Genomic DNA, 25,237 nt, shown 5'->3' on the forward strand with positions numbered 1-25,237 from the left:
TTGGGGGGCTGTCTGTAACCGAGGACTGGCCTGTCTCCCAAGGTCTGTGAGAGTGAGGGATCATCCTTCAGGATAGGTTGTAGATCCTTGATGACGTGCTGGAGAGGTTTTAGTTGGGGGCTGTCACCTTCATCTGATGAAGTGGGTTTTAGTCCACGAAAGCTTATGCCCAAATAAATTTGTTAGTCTCTAAGGTGCCACAAGTACTCCTCGTTGTTATTCCAATCTTCTGGAATTTCCCCTGTATTCCAAGATTTATTGAAAATTAACATTAGTGGTTCGGAGATCTCTTCAGTCAACTCTTTTATGACTCTTGGGTGCAAGTTATCCAGGCCTGCTGATTTTTAAATGGTTAGCCTTAGTAGATGTTGTTGAATATCCTCCATAGTATGAATGTATTGTAAAGTAGTTCATCATTCTTGTGTGATATAAGTGCATCAATCTGCTTCTTTCCAAATACAGAACAGAAATATTAAACACTTCTGCCTTTTCTGCATAATGATGATTAATTTTACCCTCTCCATCTAGTAGTGAACCTACACTATTGTTAGGATTTCTTTTGTTCCTGATATACTTTAAAAACTCCTCCTTGGTGTCCTAGACCCTGCCAGACATGTTTTTTTCCCCTGCTGTCTTTTGCTTACCTTATCAATTTTCTACACTTAATTACTTCTAATTTAAACATTTTTCTCTTTAACCGTTTTTTTTAACATTTGTTATATATGAATTTTTATTTCTAACTGCTGCCTTGATTTCCTCTTTTAACAAGCATGGGCTTTTAACAAAGTTGTCCTCTTTCAGAATTGTGGCATTTTTGGCCACCGAGTAAATGCTTTTTAAACATCTCCCAATTTCCATTCATGCTGTTCTGTCTAAATTTTTCTGCTCAATGAATTTCATTCATAATTTTCCTCAGCTTTAGGAGAGTATCCCTTTTAAAGTATTACATGTATATGCTACTAGTTGGAACTGTTCGCTCTCTGCCTATATTGAATGTAATCAGGTATGGATCACTGGTCCCTAGGAAACCACCAAATTCCAGTCCAGTGATCAATTCATCTTTATTCATCATAAAGAAACCTAAAATAGAGTAACCTCATGTTGGCTGCAATATCTTGTAAAAAGTTATCTGTCATGTTTTAAAACTCCAGTGAGGTTTTATTCCTGGCTGCATGAGGCTTCCAGCATGTCTTCTAGATTGAAGTCCTCCGGTATAAACACAAATTTTCTTTCCACGTATTACAAATAGATGCTTAAGGAACAGGTTGTCCTGCTCTCTGGGATGGTCTAGACAGTATTTGGTCCTGCCATGAGGGCAGGGGACTGGACTCGATGACCTCTCGAGGTCCCTTCCAGTCCTAGCATCTATGAATCTATGAATCCTCCAGATCATTAATGAAGATATTAAACAAAACCAGCCCCAGACCCGACCCTTGGGGCACTCTGCTTGATACCGGCTGCCAACTAGACATGGAGTCATTGATCACTACCCGTTGAGCCCGATGATCTAGCCAGCTTTCTATCCACCTTATAGTCCATTCATCCAGCCCATACTTCTTTAACTTGCCGGCAAGAATACTGTGGGATTCTAGATTCAAATGCTAGAACCAAGGATTCCATACACCTTAATACTATAGGTAGAGCAAGGGTGAGATTCCGTGATGCACCTAGATCAGGCACAGTGCAGAATCTACAGCCAAGGGATGGCTAAAGTGGCTTTAAACCAATTCTTCTTCCTTCAGATTGGAGGCAGCTCTGAGGGCCAGAGAGAGAGAGGCCCCAAGCAAAATTTAGAAAGACTTGGAGACCTATATCACAGCACCCTCTCTGGATTGATCTATGGACGGCAACTGGGGCCCCACACCCTATACCAAGGCTTGCACGGGGGCCTTGGAAGGGAGCCTGCAGATGTCTTCCATATTTCCTGCATCAGTGGAATTCTCCCTTGGTCAGATCTGGGGCTATTAGAGCCCTTACACCACTCTGGCCCTTTTACCCAGCATAAAGGGGCTGGGGGATGGTGTTAGAATTTCACCCCCAACGTTTAACCAAGCACTAAATAAAATAAATTCTCTTGTGTCACACTATAAAACTTCCCAAAGTCAAGCTGTAGTAGACAAGTGGAGCATTCTCCAATTCCCACAGTGGGCTGTAAGTCAAAAGTAGTTCCAGATAATCAGGTCCTAGTCCATTCTGGGCTTTCAAGTTCATTACTGTACTATCTGCAGGACTGGGACAGGCAGGTCCAGACCTGCCCCCTCAACTAAGGGGGAGGAACCACTAAGCCCAAGCTGCTTTGTGAGTGTGTGGGACAATGAAAGAAAAAGGAATAGGAGCAAGGTTAAAGGTTAAAAGTGAGGGAGTGAGAGGGGGACACCGAGCAGAAATCCCCAGACAGCACCCACCGTTTCTCAAAGGCATCAAAGGAGTCAGTGGGCAAGATTGGGACCTATTTCCAATCCCTCATCCACAGTCACAGACAGGCACCAGCGCACCAAGCAGGTGCTTGGGGCGCCAATGGAAAGGGGTGGCACGTCCGGCTCTTTGGTGGCAATTCGGCGGCGGGTCCCTCAGTCCCTCTCGGAGAGAAGGACCCGCCGCCGAATTGCCGCCGAAGAATAAAGCGGCTCGGTAGACCTGCCGCCGAAGTGCCGCCGATCGCGCCTTTTTTTTTTTTTTTTTTCCGCCGCTTGGGGCAGCAAAAACGCTGGAGCCGGCCCTGGTCACAGAGTATCCTCCCAGTCCAGCTTCCTCCTCCTGGTGTGATGGACAGCCATCTTGGCCAGTGCCAGCAGGAGGCTGACAAGGAGGTCAACTTTGTGGGGCCACAGATGGGATGTGTAAGAATTAGGAAAAGTGCAGCCAGAACCTCAATAAGAGGTTCTGGGGGAGCCGAAAGAGAAGCTGTAGCCCGACACACTTCACACACATGCAGCAGGGTCTCCTTCTCGCTGCAAAAGGGACATGCGTCAGGGGAGTTTGTGAACCATGCCAGGTACATGCCCATGAAGGAGCCACACCTAACATCCCTGGTGAGCTATGGAACCAGCATAAAGTACAGACTGGCCCACCATAGTTCCTTGCTCTCTGCAGGTGGCAACAGGTCCCACCACTTAGCATGGGGGCGGGACACAAAGGTGAGGAAGTGGATGGTATGAAGCACAAACTCTTACAGATGTTCTCAGGTCCAGTTCGGAGGCAGATCGGCTGGATGTCATGCAGCTGGCATGTCAGAGGTCGGCTAGGGACACTCCCAGAATAGGGGCCTAATGATGAGTTCTGGGGGGCCTGGAGTGAGAGGTGGGTGGGGAGCACCCTCCTGCAGGGCCTGCTTGAGGAAAGCGAGAGGAGCAGGAGGCAAGGCTACCATCAACCTCCTCAAAGATCATTCCTGTAGAGATTACAGAAACCCAGCATGCCCTGGATGGGGTGAATACAAGACTTTATTTCCTGTTAACACAGACTCTCACCTGCTTGCTCTATGCCCCCTGGGTGACAAACCCTTTAGCCAAATTTCAAAAATAACAACATGTAACAGGAATAAAATATCCACACAACAAGAATAAGCAACCCTGTGAAGGACAGACTAGACTACCCTGAACCTTCAGCCTTGTATCAGGGGTTTATCCTGTTCTTTTAATACGTCCAGCTACTAATCCTCTGACTTGCTTGAATTCTCAAAATCTCATGTAATCTTCCAGGAATGCAGGAGGCCATCTGTCTCTAGATGGATCTCTTCCTGCATGGAGAGGATCTGGAGGACATGCCAATGGTTCTATGTGGGCAGACAGGGGGTTGGTCACATGTCTCTGGCTGCCCGAGTGAAGGTGACTGTTCTTGGAGAAAAACTATGGTAGTTTTGCTTAGTTTATATAGGCCAAAACTGGTGGAGTGCTCAGGTCTTACTTTAGTTTTCTGAATGCCTCACTCTGTTTATTCCCCAATACCAGGAATTTTGTGGGCTCAGAAAAGCTCGTAGTGGCTTTGACTTCTCCGCCAGGTGAGGTAGGAATTTTCCCACGAGTCACTATGGGCATGAATCAACATACTTCACTGACTAAGGCTCCTTCATCTGGGTAATCACTTGCACTTTAATTCACTTTGAAAATGAATTAAGCTAAACCAAATTAAGACCCTTTAATTCTGAAGGAGAGCATCCATACAGTGATTTAATGCAGTTTAACTAATCCACTTTTAATTCACATCTTTGGTAAATTCAAATCAACAGTCCTCAGTGTCCCTGTGCAGACAAGCCCACAGCCACTGAAACTATAGGTTTGTCTACACTTACCGGGAGATTGACGCGCGGTGATCGATGCATCGGTGGTTGATTTAGCAGGTTTAAGACCCACTAAATCGACTGCAGATCGCTCTCCCATCGATTCCTGTACTCCACCTCAACAAGAAGTGCAAGCGTAGTGTAGACCCCGCGGTAAGTAGATCTAAGTATGTTGACTTCAGCTACATTATTCATGTAGCTGAAGTTGCGTAACTTAGATCGATCCCTCCCCTGCACCTCTGTCGTGTAGACAAGGCCTATGTCTATACTACCACTTATGTTGGTATAACTTATGTCACTCAGGGGTGTGAATAAGTCACCACCCAAGTGACATATGTTACACCAACTTAAGCACTGGTGTGGATAGCACTATGTCGGCAGGAGAGCTCATCCCACCGACATAGCTACTATCACTCGTTGGGTGTAGATTAATTAAATCAATGGGAGAACTCTCTCCTGTTAACTTAGAGTGGCTACACTAGAGAGCTTAGAGTGGTGCAGCTGCGCTGGTATAAACTCTTTAGTGTAGCCATAGCCAGTGTCTTACTTTCCTACCTTGTTGCAGCCTGAACTCACCATAGCGGATCTCTCTGGGCTCTATGTTTTCAGGCCTCTTCTCTGGCTGTTCAGCTAGCTCTACCAGCTGGGCTAGAGGGCTGGCTTGTCTGCTTTCCTTTTCCTATGGATGTTCTGTGATCCGTTGGATCTTTGTTAATCCCATTCTGACACCATGCAGAGATTACAGGAACCCAATGCACCATGGTGCAGGTGAATGAAAAACTGACTTTACTTACCATTTACACAGAGGCGTACCTCTGTTCTATACCCCCTACTGGTCACTCTAAACCTTCACAACACATACCACAATTACCCACCCCTTGAATTGTATCTGGATACAAACAGGAAGAATCTCTCTCCCTCCCCCACCCTTTGTCTGTCTTGTCTAGTCTACTAAGATTATAAAACCTATGTTTGTATAGCAACTAGCACAATGGCACACCATTCCTGTCTAATCAGCCAAGATAGATGAGGGTCCAACTCCAGAGAGGCTGGTCACAGCTTTTTAAGTACATAGGAATTATAAATCAGTGAAGCCAAACCATTACCACCCATGTATGAAACACACGTGAAAGGGCAATAGAGATAGGTGAAATGGTTTGGGTAAAATAAAAATGGTCTCCCAATTCTAACCAAAATTAGTTTGTGCTTTTGAAAAGTAATTTGCTTTTTTGGGTTATTTCTTTGGGGGGTGGTTATAAATACACCTTCGAATATACGAGTTCCAGAGAGGACCAGAAGTGAAAATGCCAAAAGCCATAAGGGGAAAAGTTGTGCTTGAGTATTTCTGAGCCAGGAAGAGGCAGGAAGTGGTGGAAATCTCGCAAGGAAATCTGTTTGCATATGATTTCCAGGCCTGTATTGCGCACTCAGGAAGTTTGGTTGATTTGGCTAGCATCTGAACCAAATCTGTTAAGGTCTGCAATTGCTAGTAAGCACGGTGTGCTTTTGTTAGTGATAGCAATAGTTCTGGAAATTAGGCACAGTAGGTACAAATATCAGAAGTTATTAGGGGTCTCGCTTATTTTTAAAATCCTTAGAATAAAGAACTGAAATTGTAACCTCCAGGAGCCCTCTTAGCAAACAAGCACACACTCTCTTAAGTGAATCACTCAAAGGGGGTAGAGTGTTATTTTTGCATATACAACTTTTAATTCAGTTAGTTTAAAAATAAAACGAATAGTCTCTTTCACAGCACACAAAATGTAATGCTGTCCTAATAGAACAAATGTTTTGTTTTGGCTTTGACTGTCCTCATTTCAGATATACTGGGTTTAATTCAACACCAGTCTTTCCAATGATTTCACTCAGGTTGCATCCATTTACATGCACAGTGCATCTGGCCTGTTATCACTAATTGTGTTCCCCAGCCAGGCCGTTGGAAGGACTATCTTCCCACATATAATCCATTAAGCTGTTTTGGGTTGATTTTGCCTTTTAAGCAAAAGAAGGGAAGGTGTTGGAGGCCAGTTGTTCCTCAGTTGCAAGGATAGAATCAGCACACCTAGCCTGGGAATAGCAGAGAATACCCCACATTTCTCCAAATCAAACCCCTCTAGCTGGTGTAATGAGAAGTACTGATGAGCTGTAGAGGGACTGTTCCATCCTTCAGCACAGGACAGCTTGCTGTGACACATCTGAGGGAAGGGGTAGTAAATGTGGAGATCCTTGTGCTTGAAAAACCCCAGTGAAGTGAAGAAAAGAAATAGGGCACTTCATATTATGTTATATTCCCCTCCCTCACCCTTTGTCCATCTTGTCTAGTCTATTCGATTATAAAACCTATGTTTGTATAGTGACTAGCGCAATGGCGCCCCATTCTCACGTGGGTGTTAAGCATATCTATTTAGTATGGCAGCGCCTTTCTGTAGATATATTTTAAAGGAATGGCCCAGTTAATTAATTATGAATAACAATGTTTTATTTATAGAACACCTTTCATCATGAAGTGCTTTGCAAACTATAAACATAAACCACCCCATCACGCAGAGCAGACCAAATTCTGAGCTTCAAGGTTTCATCTGAAAAAAATCCAGAGGCAATAAAGTACATGGAACAACACCTTCCATACCTCAAAAGGTTAAAAGGCTGAGTAGATCCTACTGGGATTGGAACATTTTGTTTGAGAGAGTCAAGGCATTTCAAACCCACAGTTTAGATCATTCAATTACCTTTCTCCTTGGTGAAAATTCTTTGATGCTCATATGTTGACCACATTAAAACAAATGTAGTTCCATCATATTTAAGGGGCCATGGACACCGAGACCACCCACGTTTTATTGTGCTTCCATGTGTTTGCAATGTCTATGTAATTCTCTGTGTGTTTATTTTAGCTGAAAACAAGTGTTTCATCTTAGTTTCCTAAATATAAATTCACACTAGCCCCCTGGCAGTTGGGATGAGCAATCTTGCAATAGAAAATGAGTGTTAATGTGGAAAGAGAAACAAGTTCAGAAGCAAAAATAATTTGAGTTTCAGGATTTCAAGATGCTTGTATAAAACTGATTTTTAAACAATTCCCAAACAAAAATATTGTTAAAGAGTTATGACTGAAAGTGTGTTTTAGGGAAGTCCAGCTAATACACAGACACTTACTATGCAAAACTTCTACAAAGTTTAAAAAATTCACATTAAAAAGCCTGAAAATATATTGTTAAGTGAACCAGCCAGTTCCCTTTTGCCATATAATCCCTCATCACTCATGGCCATCCCACCCAACTTCACCTCCACCTCCTTGTTTTGTTCCATAATAGAAATGTGCTTTTGGATTTATTCTGTTGATTTCATATTTTGGGTCTGGTTCTCATATACATCAAGGCCATTTTACTGTAAGTATTGAGGCTGCTTCATAATGGAGTACACCAAACTCCTAAGAGTGCCAGGAGCATGCAAGGTGTACTGCGACTTAGAGGCAAGCACCATAGGTGCTTCAGCAGGTAAGTGCTAGCCCTGGTGGGTCCCAATAATTACTCAGACAGAAGGCTAACAGAAAGGGTATTTTACTAGGGCTGATAGGAAAGGGGAAGGCTGCAACACCCTAGGTACAGAGGCTTAACCGTTACACTTTAAAATGAGCAAAATCAGTAAATGTTTGGGTCCCTGAGACAATCCACTCAAGAGCCAGGGCTCTTCAGGCCTGGTGTGCCCTCTCCAGTCTAGACTAGTCTAGTCAATAGGAGTTTTGTGGGTTTCCAAGCCAGGCTCAGTTAGTGTCTCTCACGGTCTCCCTGCCCAGCCACTGCTGCTCCCCCATAAATCCAGTGAACCCAGCTGTAGTGTCTGATGGTCACAGCCTACTCCACATGCAGCTCTGCCGACAGTTCTTTTCTCGGGGAAATCTTTCTGCTTCCAGCTTCGATTCAGCTCCTTGCTTGCCATACAGCTTCTGCATTCAGCTTCTTTGCAGCTCCTGGCTAGTCATGTGGCTGCTGCTCCCACTCCCAAACAGCCCAGCCACCTCCTGGTTCAGGACCTTTCCCCTTACCTGGAGAGGAGGAAGGAGATGTGTAGTGGGGAAGGGGCTGATGGGATTTGTAGTCCCCTGCTTAGCAGATCCATCACACTATATACATTTGAGGCAATATAAAGTGGTCAAATTGTGTTTATATTTAAAGGCAGCATTGTACCGCCAAACCTGCCTTAATGCAAATGAGAATCAGGCTTGTTGTTTATTAAATGTTTAGTAAAGCTTTCAAAGGGAATACTCCCAAATACAGTAACTCCTCACTTAAAGTCATCCTGGTTAATGTTGTTTCGTTGTTATGTTGCTGATCAATTAGAGAACATACTTGTTTAAAGTTGTGCAGTGCTCCCTTATAACGTTGTTTGGCAGCCGCCTGCTTTAACTGCTTGCAGAAAGAGCAGCCCATTGGAGCTAGCTGGTGGGTGCTTGGAACCAGGGTGGACCAGCAGCCCCCCTATCAGCTCCCTGCTCCCTTAAGTTCCCGGTGTGGCAGCCGCCCAGCAGGCTATCAATTGCCAGGCAGTTCAACTGTCCCTCTCCCCACTGCCGTGTGCTGCTCCTGCCCTCTGCCTTGGAGCTGCTCCCGGGAACCTCCTGCTTGCTGTGCGGTGGTGAGGAGGGGGAAGAAGGGTGCTAATGACAGTGCATGTCCCTCCCCCCTGCTCCTGCCCCCCGCTTACCCCATCTCCATAGAGCAGGGGAGGGACATGCAGGGGCAGCTCTATGTATTTTGCCGCTCCAAGCACAGCAGTCAGGCAGCCTTTGGTGGCATGCCTGCGGGAGGTCCGCTGGTAATGCGGATTCGGCGGCATGCCTGTGGGAGGTCCGCTGGTCCCGCGCCTTCGGCGTACCCGCCGCCAAATTGCCACCGAAACCGTGGGACCGGCGGACCTCCCTCAGGCATGCTGCCGAAGGCAGCCTGACTGCTGCCCTCACAGCGACCGGCAGGCCGCCCCCCATGGCTTGCCACCCCAGGCACACACTTGCTGCGCTGGTGCCTGGAGCCATCCCTGGGGACACGACAGAGGGAGCTTGCTGGCAGCAGCTGCTGTCTCAACTTGCTGATCTACTTAAAAGGACAGTGTACTTAGAGTGGGCTCAGCGTCCTTAAAGGGGCAATGCGCATCTCTCTCTCTCTCTCTCTCACACACACACAGTGTATGTCTCTGTCTCTCTCTGTCATGCTGTCTCCCCTCCTTCCATTCGTGCTGCTTTGTAGAATGTGAGGCTAAATTAACAACAATGTATTATCCCTTGAGGGCTCAGCCGAGTGCTAGTTCATCCTTTAGCAGTAAGGCATTCCCTGGGAAATATCCCACCCTCGGACTCCACCACCTCAACCAAGCTTCACAATCATCATTGCTGTGTACACTATTAAATTGTTTGTTTAAAACTTATACTGTGTATATGTATATATATATATAAAATATAGTCTTTTGTCTGGCGAAAAAAAATTCCCTGGAACTTAAACCCCCCCATTTACATTAATTCTTATGGGGAAATTGGATTCGCTTAACATCGTTTCGCTTAAAGTATCATTTTTCAGGAACATAACTACAACGCTAAGTGAGGAGTTACTGTACATTAAATCGTTAACTGTCCTATGGGTTCTCAAAGTGTGACTTCAGTGGGAGCTGGGGTTGTTCAACACCACTAATTATCAAATCACTTCTATTTAGATGCCTGAATATGGATTTAGGATCCTAACACTAGGCTCCTAGGTTTGTAAATTTTGGTCTGTTTATACAAATTATACTCATGCTACTTAAAGAGGTGATCAGAAAGAAAAATGTCTGGACTCTATGAATGGAAAAGAAGCCCCTAAAGTACAGAAGCTTTACCTATGAGATCTGTATTACAGTAATCTGAAGAGAAATTGTTTAAAGTGGTCTAAGAGAAATAAGTAAAAGTAATGGGATGAAATTAAGCAAAGGAACACTCAGGCTGAAAGTCAGAAAAAGCTTCCAAACCGTGAGATCTATGAGACTAAAATAATCTCCCAAACTAAGTGCTGGAAGCCCCAAAACTTGAGACATTTAAACCAGACTGGACATTGCAGTGGTGAATCTACTGTGCAGAACAATACTGCATGGTAGTAAGATGGGCTAAATAGCTTAATAGGTCCTTTCAATCTCTAATTTCCCTAATGTTATGATTGGTCAATTAGTTCCATAAGGCCAATTTTGCTCTCAGTTTGATTAAACATTAGCAGCAATAACACATTTTATCCCTTTTGCAGATCAAGGGATGAAAAAATGCAGAGCAGACAGAATTTTCATACTTCCTGATCACAACAGATCTGAAGTTGCCAAACTCTAGGGTAACCCACAGGCAGCGATGGAGTTGCTGATGCCTTCCAAGGTTCACAGGAGAGCATTACTGCTTAATAATAATTGACTTACCCACTCTTCCTTTTAAAACAAATGTTCTTTTTCTTACTTGTGCTCACTAATTCCACCCCACATAGTTTAATCTGTTAGCCGGTATGACAATAATGTTAACTAGCATGTGCAAAGTGGCTGACCCTGCTGGACTGAAATTTGCATATAATCAAGAATGCATTCCAGCAAGTCAAATAGCTACCATCATTTCATTCGAGTGCATATTAGCATGAATAAACCCTGGTTTCAGAGATCTTAGCCTTTCTATTTTGTTCTTTTAATGGTTTTTATTCTGGCTGTTGCTGCTGAATAACTCCTGCTTTGGCAACAAAACTGAACCTCAGAACATTATTGGACTTCTTAGCAGACTGGCCCAGTTTAGACAGTAGATCAAGTTTCCCATGTAACAACATTGCCCACTATAAATTAAACAAGAAACACTGGGGTCAGGGGAGGTTCTCAGTTGCCTTTATGTTGAAATTACTCACTAGCATCACTTGAAACTTATGTACACCAAGGAACGTTACAGTTAAAAACAATCTAAGCATTTTAAACATTTGGAAATGAGCAACCATGGAAAGTAGAGAAATATCCTCAATGATCATACAGTCCAAAATACACAAGTATAAAATATCTCATTACATATTCTCATGCCAGGGAGTGGACCCATATTATCCCTAGACAACATTACTTAATTAGCATCCTATCCACTTCTGAATCCAAATCCAAGTTGTACAGATACAAAATTAAACTGATGGTAACATATTTTACCTTATTAGCCTGGAAATAAAGAGGCTCCTGTAGGAGGTGAGTTTCTTAGACAAACTAGTGGGGTGCCTGAGCTTTGGAAGAGACAAGGTCTCTGAGGTAACTATTATAGATTTCATAACTTATTTTTTATGAAGGTTAGTGCATTCCACAATTCCCTTCTCCAAGTTCAACAGATGTTTGAAATAAACAGCTCTTTGAAATGTCCTACATGCACCATCCAAATTAGGAGAACTTATTTGGACTGTAAGACTTTACATTTAATCAAATACAATTATAATTTATTTATCTTTACAATACAATGTACCTCTACACAAGGACAAAAAAAGCATCCTTGGAAATAAATGTAGGTACCTATAAATCATTTAAAATATATCATAAAAAAGTTAATGTAACAGAAAGCCAGTCCAGTTAGCCCAACCTCATGGCACAGGGACCAGAGCTTGGGTGGTCAGATCCAGGGTCAGAAGCCAGAGTCAGAGCCAGAGTCCGGATTGTGCCAAATGTCAGGGCTGGAGGCACACCAAAGGTTGAGCTGGAATCAGTATCAGAAGTCACAGGGTTGAATATGGAGTAGAAACCAGGCAGCCATGCCCACAGCTGAGCCAGAGCCAGGGAACAGTGCCAGCGGTCAAGCCACAGTCAGCAGTGCCAAAGGTCAAACTAGAGTCAGCAATCAGTACCAGGGTTAAGCTGGAGTCAGAATCAGATAGCAATATCAAGAGTCAAACCAGAGTCAGGTCCATTACAGCAACAGATAAGGCATTCACTTAGTTGCTCAGACAATTTGCTGTGCTGCCCTCTGACTTAAGTAGTACATCCAGGCCAATCGGTAGGGTTGGCTGTCTGCTCCAATCAGGGGCTTCATGGGCGGAGCCTCTGATGGGCCAGAGTTCTGTTAACATCCTTCCCTGCTGGTTGCTGGTTCCAGAGAGCTGTCAGGTGGTGGTCATGGTCTGGGCACTGGTATGAGACCCACCATCCCTCATACATCAACAGAATATGCATTTCCTCCATTCTGCCTCAAAGAATGAGTCTACCACACCTCTCTTTCCAAGTACCTGAGAAGTCAGATAGGCTTTTGAAGTATACTGAAGACTAAGGTTATGTCCAGCATTCTAATTATTTTTTTAAAACACCTTAAGCCATTAAAGCCTTCAGAGAATTGTAAAGAAGGGAATCTCTGGTTACCCTGGGTGACACTAATCATGGGGAAGAGACACTGATCCAGGACTTAGCTTGATAGATCATATAACAGACTCCCAGAGAAAGAGGGAGATGTTAAAACACAAAGAGCATTTATTCTACAGTTTAAAGTTTTCTCCTTGCTTCGGCAACAGATTGTGACTAAGAATTCAGGCTTGTCTAGCTATGGTTTCATTTTGCTTAATTTTTGTTTGTGGGTTTCTTCTTTATTTTGATCCCCATGCCAAATAAATGTTGCTTTGTTTAAGATACTTGAAACTGGTGGCATAAATCTGTTTGTTTTGGGACATGCACTGTCAAAAGCTCCAAAGAAGAAGGAACCTGATCTCTGACTTCAAAGGAGGTTGAATCAAGGGATGAGGTAACAGTCAGAAGCAAGAGGACTGCAAAGACCCACCCCAAAAGGGTAACAATAGGAACCTGGTATTGGCCAGTTTGGGTGAGGGGAGAACTGAATGAACTGAAGTATGCTAGGCATAGACACACTTCGGAATGCCTTACGACGGAGACTCTGTTATGAGAAATTAATATTTACCTATAATCCAGTTGATTCTAGTTAGTGTTTGTTTCTATGGAGCTTCCTATCTCTTCCTTTTGGTGGATAGTGGCCAAACATCATGGTTAATCAAAGGTCAAATATGGCTGTCTGACAGATTGAAATGAATACATTTGGCTTCAGATACAGTATTTAATATTACCCCTCTTATTTCTTTATGTTTTGTTTTCTGAATCTTCTGGAAGAGGGTTGGAAGCAAACAGAGCAGGGGTTGGGGTGGAACGGTGAATAAGCATGAGGAACAATTTGTTCTTGGATTCAGGGTTCTGCATGGACAGCATGTAAGCAGAAACGTTAGACTAACCTTACCTGCCAAGAGTAAGGAACTATTAATACATGGAAGTGATGTACAGGTAGTAGCTATATTTGATTTTGGCCCTACAGTAGAACCTCAGTTATGAATGGACCAGCCAATGACACATCTCATGTGGAACCGGAAGTACACAATCAGGCAGCAGCAGAGACAAAAAAATAAAATAAGAAAAATCAAATCAGTACTGTTTTAAACATAAACTACTCAAAAAAATAAAGGGAAAGTAGCTTTCTTCTTCTGCATAGTAAAGTTTCAAAGCTGTTTTATGTCAATGTTCAGTTGTAAGCTTTTGAAAGAACAACCATAATGTTTTGTTCAGAGAAACAAACATTTCAGAAGGTGTTCGTAACTCTAAGGTTCTACTGTATTTGAGAAGAGCCTGAATTTGCAGAGATGCCTTATGAGAGAAGGAATGAGTTGCTCAGGAGAAGTGTGATTTGGAACCAGCTAAATGCTCGGCGCACATTTTAGGTCTGCTGGCAGGTGGTTTATTAAGGTGTTAAACATTTTCCTGGCTCTCTAATTATAATGGCATTAGTTGGGTATTGTTGATTGAAGCAAATTAACACAATGGGAGCTGCTGAAAATAAAAGCTGCTGAAGTTGAAAATAATTAATTGCGGGGCCCATTTTTATGTCTACATACTGACGAGTAAACAAGTACTATTTTGTATAAACCTTTTAACATAATGTTGCTACCTTGGGCTCATCCTAACATTTAGTAAATGAAATTACAGTACTTGAACTTTTTACTATTGTATCTCTTGCAGCCAAGAGGTAGATACGACCTGACCTTTGTGTACTTGTTAGTTATAAATACCGCACGGTTGAATTTTACAAAAGTCCTAAAATATAAAGGGACAAAATCTGAATAAAGTCTGAACTGTTTGTTTTCTCTTCTAAGAGAACTAAGGTTTTACTCACCTTTAAAGTCCTGAAATTAATTCATCATTACAATAGTAAAACAAGTAGTTGTATTCCTTTTAATAGTACTTTAAGCCATGCTCCCTTTTACTATGTGGTTGTGTAGTGAGTCGGTGTGGCTCCCCTCCTGTCCTGAAGAGGGAGCCCCGGCGCAAACACCCAAGTGGGCGGAGCCACCACCACCTGTCCCCGCCCCCCGGAAGTCAAGGGGCGGGACAGGAAGTATAAGAGCCAGCAGCCGGAGCTCAGTCAGGCGCCGGCCACCGCAGGGAGCAGACGTGCGGTCGGGAGCTCCCCGCCAGGATACCTCGGAAGCCCGAGGTGGATACCCTAGCTGGCCGGAGCTGCCCCGAGCTCACTACGAAGAAGAGCCGCCGGAGCCCGTCCGCTCCCGTCGCTGGGAGGCGCCCGTGGAACTCCCCCACAGCAACCCTGAAGGGGAGGCCCCGCCAGAGTCCTTCCCGCCCTGTTGTTATCCGGAGGAACCGCCCGAGGATCAGTGGCCGGATTTCCCTACAGAGCTACCAGACCTGCCGCCAAGCCCCGGCCGAGAGGAGTCCCCACTGATGGACTGGACCGCAGCCGGTGCCACAGACGAGGTAGGCCCTGAGGGGGACAATGGAAGTAGCCCGGGGGTAGCCGACCCCAGTCAGGCTACAGAGGCCTATGAGCCCATGGCAGTGTGTTTCGGTCAGGATACCCCACTGACCGGCAGCGACACTAATCGCTGCTAGGGCCCCGGGCTGGGACACAGTGGAGTGGGTGGGCCTGTGTCCCCCCCTGCCACCCCTACACACGGGTGGCAGGCTTCCCCCTCACCCAACGCAGGTAGGAACCTGAGCCCCTTACCTGCCTAGGCCAATTGCCTGCTTGTGCTCCGCCCTGACCCAGGGCCAGAGCTCCTAAACTGCCTGTGTGCTCAGCCCCTGCTACAGAGGCCTGAGCTTATTGACTGCTTGTGCTCAGCCCCTGCTGCAGAGGGCCTGAGCTAAATGAACTATTGTGCTCCGCCCTGACCCAGGGCCGGAGCTCCTAAACTGCCTGTGTGCTCAGCCCCTGCTACAGAGGCCTGAGCTTCTTGACTGCTTGTGCTCAGCCCCTGCTGCAGAGGGCCTGAGCTAAATTAACTATTGGTGCTCCGCCCTGACCCAGGGCCAGAGCTAAGGGACTACTGGTCTGCTCAGCCCCTGCTACAGAGGGCCTGAGCTTATTGACTGCTTGTGCTCAGCCCCTGCTCCAGAGGACCTGAGCTAAATTGACTATTTGTGCTCCGCCCTGCCTCCAAGGGCCAGAGCTTATAGACTGTGTGTGCTCAGCCCCTGCTACAGAGGGCCTGAGCTTATTGACTGCTTGTGCTCAGCCCCTGCTCCAGAGGACCTGAGCTAAATTGACTATTTGTGCTCCGCCCTGCCTCCAAGGGCCAGAGCTTATAGACTGTGTGTGCTCAGCCCCTGCTGAAAGGGGCCTGAGCTTATTGACTGCTTGTGCTCAGCCCCTGCTCCAGAGGGCCTGAGCTAAATTGACTATCTGTGCTCCGCCCTGCCTCCAAGGGCCAGAGCTTATTAACTGCTTGTGCTCAGCCCCTGCTACCGAGGGCCTGAGCTAGATTGACTGTTTGTGCTCCGCCCTGCCTCCAAGGGCCAGAGCTTATTGACGGCTTGTGCTCAGCCCCTGCTACCGAGGGCCTGAGCTAGATTGACTGTTTGTGCTCAGCCCTGCATCCAAGGGCCTGAGCTTAGTGACTGCCTGCCTGCCCAGCCCCTGTTCCAGAGGGCCTGGGTTCTTGACTGTGGTTTCCTCAGCCCCCTGGACCAGAGGGGCTGAGTCCTGAGCTAACGGACTATTTAATTCGTGCAGTAGGGAGTCGGTGTGGCTCCCCTCCTGTCCTGAAGGGTCGAGCCCTGGCGCAAACCCTTTTACAGGTTGCTATAACATTTGTGGGTGGCAGTTCGTATGACAGGCGATCCTTGGCATAAATTCAAAACCCCACTCCAGTATACATAATAGTAACCAGCTATTAGTTTTATGGGTGCTCTTGTATAGTCTCTACTTCCTCTTTGAAAATGGGTGTGAAATTAAAAACAGTGGTACACCACACAGAGTGAAACTAGCAAATCACATGATAAAAGCTTTAAAAGTTTAGCTTTATACATTACTAGGCCTTCTCTAAAATATTGGTGGAGAGAAAGGAAATGGGAGTAACCTAACATTCTGTGCTAAAAGAGTTAGCTGGGCATCTTCCCATGAAGCATGGGAACTCATCTCAGTTTATCTGTGTTAGTTGTTGGGAACATATATTTACAGGAAGATTTGATTGACATCCTCTAACTATACCTACAAAACAGCTCAATGGGATAAAATATAACTTTCTAAGCTGGGGAAGATGTGTTTTAGTTTTACAGATCAGAGCCTTTGAGCCTGGTATTCTAGATCTGACCGTGGCTGGTGCCCTATGCTTCAGAGGAAGATGAATCCCCTCCCCATCATGCACACAAAGCACTAAGGCCAAATTTTCAAAAGTGGCCTGGATGCCCAACTTAAGGCACCTTGGGTACCTAAAATCAGTAGCCAGGTAAAAAAGTTAGCACTAGGCTATTGTGGAATCCTGTCAGATTCAGGGAATTTCTTCCTGATGCCTATGGCAATCAGATTAGGGCCTAGAGGTATGAGATTTAATTATCCTTACTTTTAACATATATGACTCCAACAATTATTGGCCATAAAAAATTATTCAGACCTGTATAAAGAATAAAACAGTTATAGTATCTGAGTGACCTCCCAAAGCAGTGAATTCAACTGGCAGACAGACTATTTCTATGAAACTGCCATTGCTTTAATCTCATATTCCCTTGTTCTCATATAATGGAGTGGCATATCAAGGGATTGATCCCTTTTCACTACCATTCATAACAATAATTGCTCCATTCAAGTTTCTCTTTGCAATCAGTTGCTGAATAGAAGTCCTGTTGTACCTCTAACTAGATTCCTAAACATTATCCCTCAGAGAAAAGTGTCTAATTCTTCTCAGGAGAATGATATGCATCCGATGAAGTGGGCTGTAGCCCACGAAAGCTTATGCTCAAATAAATTTGTTAGTCTCTAAGGTGCCACAAGTACTCCTGTTCTTTTTGCCTTAAAACTGAGGGCCCTGTCATGGCTTGGATAGGCTGCTGTGTGCTGTGGAAGCTGGCAACTGACAGCATTTCTACAGAGTGCTGAGGCAGGCAAAATGTTGGTGGAGGGTACTGGAGGATGAATGCTTAGGAGAGGCTCCTACACCTGGTTTTAGTTGGCACTGCTTGCACTTTTGTCTTCCTCAATGCCTGCTTCAGTTTTCTAGCTAGTAGTTGAGATAGCAAGATTCTGGCATTGTCTCCACCTCACCCAGCCACCTGGTTGGGTATGTCTATACTGCACACTAAGCCTGGGCTCTGACTCAGGTTTGAACCCAAGCCCCTCCTCCATCCACACACAGATCAGTCTGACTTGGGTCAGCAAGCACTCGGACCCAGGTGCTACGACCCTGCAGGGCATGTGTCAGAGCCAGAGTCCCACTACGACTCAGGTCCAAGCTCTGTCATTGTGCAGTGTGGATGCAGGTCAAACTATAAACCCAAGTCAGAAGGTCTGCAGAGTGCAGACTGGATGCATTAATATGGCTCTAAGAACCAGATCCAGCAATTGTAAATTCAGGTTTACAATGCAGTGTGGATTCTCAAGCATGGGCTTGGAAAACACCAAGTCCATAAACCCAGGTCCCACACACCCAGGTTTAGTCTGTAGTGTGGACATACTCTTGGGGTCTGCAATAAAACCCCACAGCACGAAGTCTCAGAGACTGGGTCAGCAGACTCGGGCTCACAGGGCTTGGGCTATAAAATTGCAGTGTGAATGTTCAGGCTTGAGCTGGAGCCCAAGCTTTGATACCCTGCGAGGAGGGTGGGTCTCAGAGCCTGGTCTCCAGCCTGAGCATCTAAACCGCAGTTTCATAGCCCGGGGCCCTGCGAGCCCAAGTCCACTGACCCAGGCTCTGAGACTTGGTGCTGTGGGGTTTTATTGCAGTGTATACATACCTGAAGAGATCAGGAGCAAAGGAGTCTGGTGATTATCTGCAAAGGGCAGGAGCACTTTCTCCCCAGCCTTGCACACAGGGAACCAGAATTTGTCCTAGTTTTTGTACATGGAAAATCCAGCTCATCCAGAATTTTTCATTCAGGGGCATTAACCCACAATATAATAGCTATTTTGTTAATTCTCCTGAATTTTTAATTCGCTACAAGCACTTAAGCACAAATGGTTTCTTCTTCCCTTGATACATACTTTTAACTCCCCTCACTGTTAGTTGGATTTACATATGTTTATTAAGGGCAATCAAAACCTAAACTTCAGCCGCTGCTAACATTTTCAGACACCCTCACAACACACAACACTGTCAAGCCTAAAAGAAAATAAATCTTTGAGGTTAGTGTGCAGATTTATTAATGTAGTTGTTTGAACCATGTTATAGTCATACATATTTCATGTTTCTAAAGTAATATGACAAATCACTTAACTATTTCTTCAACTTAATTTGTTCTGTGTATCGTCAAAACCATGGCCTATCATGCCACCTAGACCCATGCATGGAGGATCCCCTCCATACATGAACCTCTTCTCTCCTGAAGGGAAAGGGGGCTCGGTTGCCTCCATGGCACCATCCCTTCAACCACTGGATGTTGCAGTGACCTCTCTAGAAGTTCAGAGATCTGAAGGCGGTGAGGTTGTGGAGGCTGGGTAGGTGAGCAGTGGAGGAATGGGCAGGGTCATGTGCAGCCTGTGGGGAATCTCTGAACAAGGTAACTAACTCCAGCTGGGATGGTAGTATCTTTTCAGTTGAGCCTCCAATCCTCCCTCTCTCTCCCCATCCACCCCACTCCCTCAGGTCATAGATTCATAGCTTCCAAGTCCAGAAGGGACTATTATAATCATCTACTCTGACTTCCTCTGTAATACAGGCCATAGAACTTCCCCAAAATAATTCCTACAGCCGATCTTTTAGAACATAAGAACATGGTGTCCCTAGCCTCTGTTTGCCAGAAGCTGGGAATGAGCGACAGGGGATGAATCACTTGATGATTACCTGTTCTGTTCATTCCCTCTGGGGCACCTGGCACTGGCCACTGTTGGAAGACAGTATACTGGGCTAGATGGACCCTTGGTCTGACCCAGTAGGGCCATTCTTATGTTCTTATGGATCATATTGTACCTTTCAATGCTAGATTGAAGAGCTCGTTAAATATTTATTGACTGTAATCAAGTCACCCCTTGACCTTCTCTTAGTTAAGCTAAACAGTGAGCTCTTTGAATCTATCACTATAAGGGATGTTTTCTAATCCTTTAATCAGTGGTTCTTCTCTGAACCCTCTCCAATTTACCAACATTCTTCTTGAATTATGGGCACCAGAACTAGATACAGCTTTCCAGCAGCAGACACACCAGTGCCAAACATAGAGGTAAAATAATCTCTCTACTCCTACCCAAGATTCCCTGTTTATGCATCCCACAATCACATAAGGTCTTTTGGCCACAGTGTCACATTGGGAGCTCATGTTCAATACCACCACGCTGAAATCTTTTTCAGAGCCTATGCTTCCCAGGATAGAGTACCCCCTTGAGTAAGTATGGCCTACATTATTTTGTTCCTAGATGGACATATTTACATTTAGCTGTATTAAAAATATACTGGTTTTTTTGCGTTCAGTTTACCAAGCAATCTAGATTGCTCTGAATCAGTGATCTGTCCTCTTCCTTATTTACCACTCCCTCAATTTGTGTCATCTGCAAACTTTATCAGTGATGATTTTGTGTTTTCTTCCAGCTCACTGATAAAAATGTTAAATAGCACAGGGCCAAGAACCCATCCCTGTGGGACCCCACTGGAAACACATCTACTTGATGACAATTTCCCATTTATAATTTGAGACCCATTAGTCAGTTTTTAATGTGTCATGTTAATTTTATATCATTCTAGTTTTTTAATTAAAATGTTGTGTGGTACCAAGTGAAACCCCTTACAGAAGTACATTACATCCTCACTATTGCCTGTATCAACCAAACTTGTAATCTCGTTAAAAATATATATATACCAAGTTAGTTTGACAGGATCTATTTTCCATAAACCCATGTTAATTGGCATTAATAAAGAATTAGAGGAGGGTAATATAGTTAATCAAGTCCCATATCAGCTTCTCAGGTATCTTGCTCAGGATCGCTGTCAGGCTGACAGACAGCCATGGCAGGAGGAGTCCTTAGTAATGTGATTTCAATGGATCCCTACTCCATGGGAGCTGTGGATCTCGCAGGGGCCAGAGCACTAGTGTAGAGGCACAAGGCCACTGTGCAGATGGTCCTTGTTCCTCATATATCTACCAGATTTAGGGTCTGTGTCCTGCAGCCTTTTCCAGGGGCTGAAGAAGAATCTCACCCTCTGATGGGATGAGGAATCTGAGGGGATCCTTATGGTGCTATTCGCACCCTCAGTCCCCTTCCATGCGTTTTACTGTGGAAGGCCCGTATTATAAACAAAACTCCTAACTGGAATTACTAACACCTTAGATTTAAAGTGAAAAACTTTAAAAATCTAGTTCAAGGAACCCTTAATTTTGGCATTTTCTAATGTTTGAGTACTGAAGTTTGCTTCTTTAACAACGGTCTTTTAAAGTACTTTTAAAATATAATACACACTAGTTTTTCAGTTATCAGAGGGGTAGCCGTGTTAGTCTGAATCTGTAAAAAGTAACAGAGGGTCCTGTGGCACCTTTAAGACTAACAGAAGTATTGGGAACATAAGCTTTCATGGGTAAGAACCTCACTTCTTCAGATGCAAGAAGTGAGGTTCTTACCCACGAAAGCTTATGCTCCCAATACTTCTGTTAGTCTTAAAGGTGCCACAGGACCCTCTAGATTTTCAATGGAACATATAGATGTAATTATTGACTCATTTTTTGTATTTCACGGTAGAAGCAGATCTTAAAAAGGGAACTCAAGGAGAAGGTAGGCAACTTTAACATCTGTTGGGCTACACACTCCACCTCTAATAAAGATTCCAGTCACATGCCTAATTTTCTGTCCCAGAGAAAAATTAACAATGATGCCATATAGAGCCCAGTTTAGACGTAAAACTAGACGAAGCAGAAAAAAGGTAAAATTCTCTCAGTTAGGAAAACTTATAAAATGATATAGAATTGCTCCAGAAATAGAACTATGCTTAACAGGAGAAGTGAAACTGTCATAGTGGACCAATAGTGGCATTGTTAATTTCAGCAAACGGAACTTCTGTTAAATAGAAAGAGCTGGGAACTGATCACCCCCACTAAATTTTAGCTGTGGTAGTTACCATGTTTCTATTATAGCACAGTAAAGCCAAAAACCTGGTGAAATACTCATGTACTTTGCTTCCTTTTACATAGTGACTGAAATAATAAAATGGCAGAAATATTTTAAAAAGCTTCTGTAGTTGAGAACTTGCCTATGTGCAGAGAAATGTCATGCAATTTCAAGTGCATTCCAGCATTGTCAGAGGCACCCACACACATTCCAGTATATACACAGGATCCATACAAGATATGCAGATATCCTTGAAATCCTAAATAAATATCTAGAAAATCAATTGGGCTCCAGTTGGGAACAAGGGGCCCACCCATGCTGAGGCAGTTGCAGGATTACAGATTGAGTTACTATTTAAATATCTCTTTGCAGTTTTTGCAAACCAAACACTCCAGCTAGGAGGGTGGAACCACTAAGAGCAACTTAGTGTAAATAAGAGTGAGATAGACTAGTCTTTTTAAATTACCAAGATGAATGAAATACAAAAAATAAAGAGCTTAAACAGCGTAAGTAAATTAGATTTCTTTTTTAATTTCCAGTTTTCATAAACTAAGGTGTAACTAATTACAGAGGGAAGGAAATTTAAACACTAGATTACTTGTAACCCAAGAGTGTTCTTTTAATATTGAAGAGTCTCTGCTGGGTAGGTAGAGCCATTGTGACCTCCTCTGGGAAAAGAGGTAAGAAATTTAAGGTACCTTAAGATCAAATGATAAGATCAGGTGTCAGCTGCAAGGAGAGTAGATTTTAAAATGTCACCAGACTGGTAGGTAATAAAGTCGCTACATGTCTGGGGCAGAAACTGAGTAAGATTTTGGTTTTAAGAAATGTCAGGTTTTTAATATATCCTACCATAGTGATGGATGCATTAGAAACCTCACAGAGCTTCTTACATGTTCCACACTATTGTTATTGTGCTGGTTCATATTTTTCTCTCTGTAGCTTGGGCCTTTTTTTTTTTTTGGAAAGGCCATTGAATTCTCCCATTTTAAATAGTATGCAAAATAGTTTTCATGTAGCCTTCAGCATGGCACAGCAATTTTATTTTAAATGTTAAGCCTATTTTTTCCTCTTTTTCCTTGTTAGAATTGAGCTTTAAGTTGTGTTTGTGTTATTACGAAGTACCTAGAATACCAACGCCAGATAGGCACTCACAATATAATCAAAATAAAGCATGGGTGTGGGGAATGCCCCCAAAAGAAGTCTCCTGGGACCTGCATATACATGCACTGCACTAAGATAAGGTATTGGCAAATAACTCTGTATACAACCAAAGCTTTACTTGGGGTGTCTACCAAGGATCCAAGAAGAGCATCACCACTTTGTTGCTTAGTAATTACTGCCTGCATTACAGTTGTGACAGCCTAGCATTATAGAGTCCATTTCTCTTAACTGATAAATGGTTTGGTTGTATGTGACATCTAGAGAAGTTCACTCGTATTAACAAGCATAAGATCAATGTTTCTAGAACACAGCTGCAGCTAGACAGCTGGCTGCTGTCAAAATATATCAAAATTTACCTCATGGGGCAATATGGGAAGGAGCAGTTCTGTTCCTGGTTCTAATACTGACTCACTGCGTGACCTCAACAAAACACTTCACTTCTTTATGTACTACTTCAGTCACCTGCAAATGGGTATAATTTCTTATCTCCCAGAGGTACTGTCAAGCTGAGTTAATGTCTATAAAGAGCTTTGCACTCTTCAGATGAAACACCACATAAGGTCATGTATTATTGTAAACTATATGTGGATGCTGTGTAGAATCAAGCCTAAATACAGAATATGTACCCTAGATATATACTAGATACAAATGTCTGTTTTTGCTGATCCAACATACCATAGGTAAAAGATACAATAATGAAAAAGTTTTAAAATATTTTTTAATTATAAAATTGGCATTTCTTTGTATTGCAGGCAGGTCACTTTGATTGAAAACAAAAGACACAACATGCGTTCATGACAGGACGAGAGCCTGTACTGTAGTGCAATCTCTTTATCATGCAAGCGCAACTTACAAATATAGAATTTTTTTGTAACATAACTGCACTCAGAAACAAAAAATGTAAAACTTTAGAGCCTACAAGCTAAGCATGAAGGGGCATACGAATGTTTAGCATATCGGGCATGTAAATACCTTGCAACACTGGCTACAACAGTGCAATACGAACACCTGTTCAGGTGACATTATAAATAAGAAGTGGGCAGCATTACCTCCTGTAAATGTAACAAACTTTTTTCTTAGCGATTGGCTGAACAAGAAGTAGGACATAGTGGACTTGTATGAGGTGAATTGAAAAATACTGTTTCTTCTGTTTCTTTTTTACTGTGCAAATATTTGTAATAAAAAAATCATATAAAGTGAGCACTGTCCACTTTGTATACTGTGTTGTAATTGAAATCAATATATTTGAAAATGTAGAAAATATCCAAAAATCTGTATAATAAATTTAAATTGCCATTCTATTATTGTTTAACAGAGCGATTAAAACTGCAATTATTCGTGGCTTTTTAAAAATTTGGTTAATTTGTTTTGTATTAATTGCATGCATTAACTGCAATTAATTGACAGCCCTAGTGTTTTGTATAGTAACCAGCTCCAGTCTTGATTGATTAAAGCCTCTGGCTACTATTGCCATATTGTTATTAATAGTAATCACAACACACTGTGAATGCTTTAATTTGTAGGTCACTAATGAGGTCTGAATGAGTAGCTCAACAAATGCAAACAAATCTCAGATTTTCTCCTCATCACTTGTTTTCCTGGAGTTTTTTGCCAACACTTAATTTTTTTTAAATTGTTATAACGATTTGGAACCCTAAAATTGTGCAATAGACATCTTATAAGACTATAAAATCTTAGGCCCCGATTCAATAAGTACTTAAGCATATGCCTAATATTAAGCATGTGAGTAGTTCCATTGCCTAATGTGGTTCAAGTTAGGAACATGCTTTAGCACCTTGCTAAACTGGAGCCTTATTACTGTTACCCTCATTTCCACCCCCTCCCCACTTTCTCTGATTGTTTGCTACACACTTGCTGTGTCTTATCAAAAATTAGATTGTAAGCTCTTTACAGTATGGACCTGGTCTACCTATATGTTTGTATAGTGCCCTGTACAACAGACCTCCAATCCTGATTGGGTCATTGGGAAACTATCATAATATAAATAATAAACTTGAACAAACAAAATATCAAAGACAAAGAGCTAGATTCTCAGCTGGCATAAATAAGTGAAGTTCTGTTTCCTTCACTGGAGCTATGCCAATTTATAGCAGCAGTTGAGGATCTTGCCCAAAGGAAATTGATCGCCAAAAACAGGCTTGATATTCTGGACACGAAAGACAGTTGAAAAGCAGTATTTAATATTACCCCTCCTCCTAAGTGGCTTTTGGTAAGTTATTTCTGTTTCCCTTTCTGTAAAA

The sequence above is a fragment of the Emys orbicularis genome, chromosome 2 (genome assembly GCF_028017835.1).
Source record: "Emys orbicularis isolate rEmyOrb1 chromosome 2, rEmyOrb1.hap1, whole genome shotgun sequence".
Classification (NCBI taxonomy): domain Eukaryota; kingdom Metazoa; phylum Chordata; order Testudines; family Emydidae; genus Emys; species Emys orbicularis.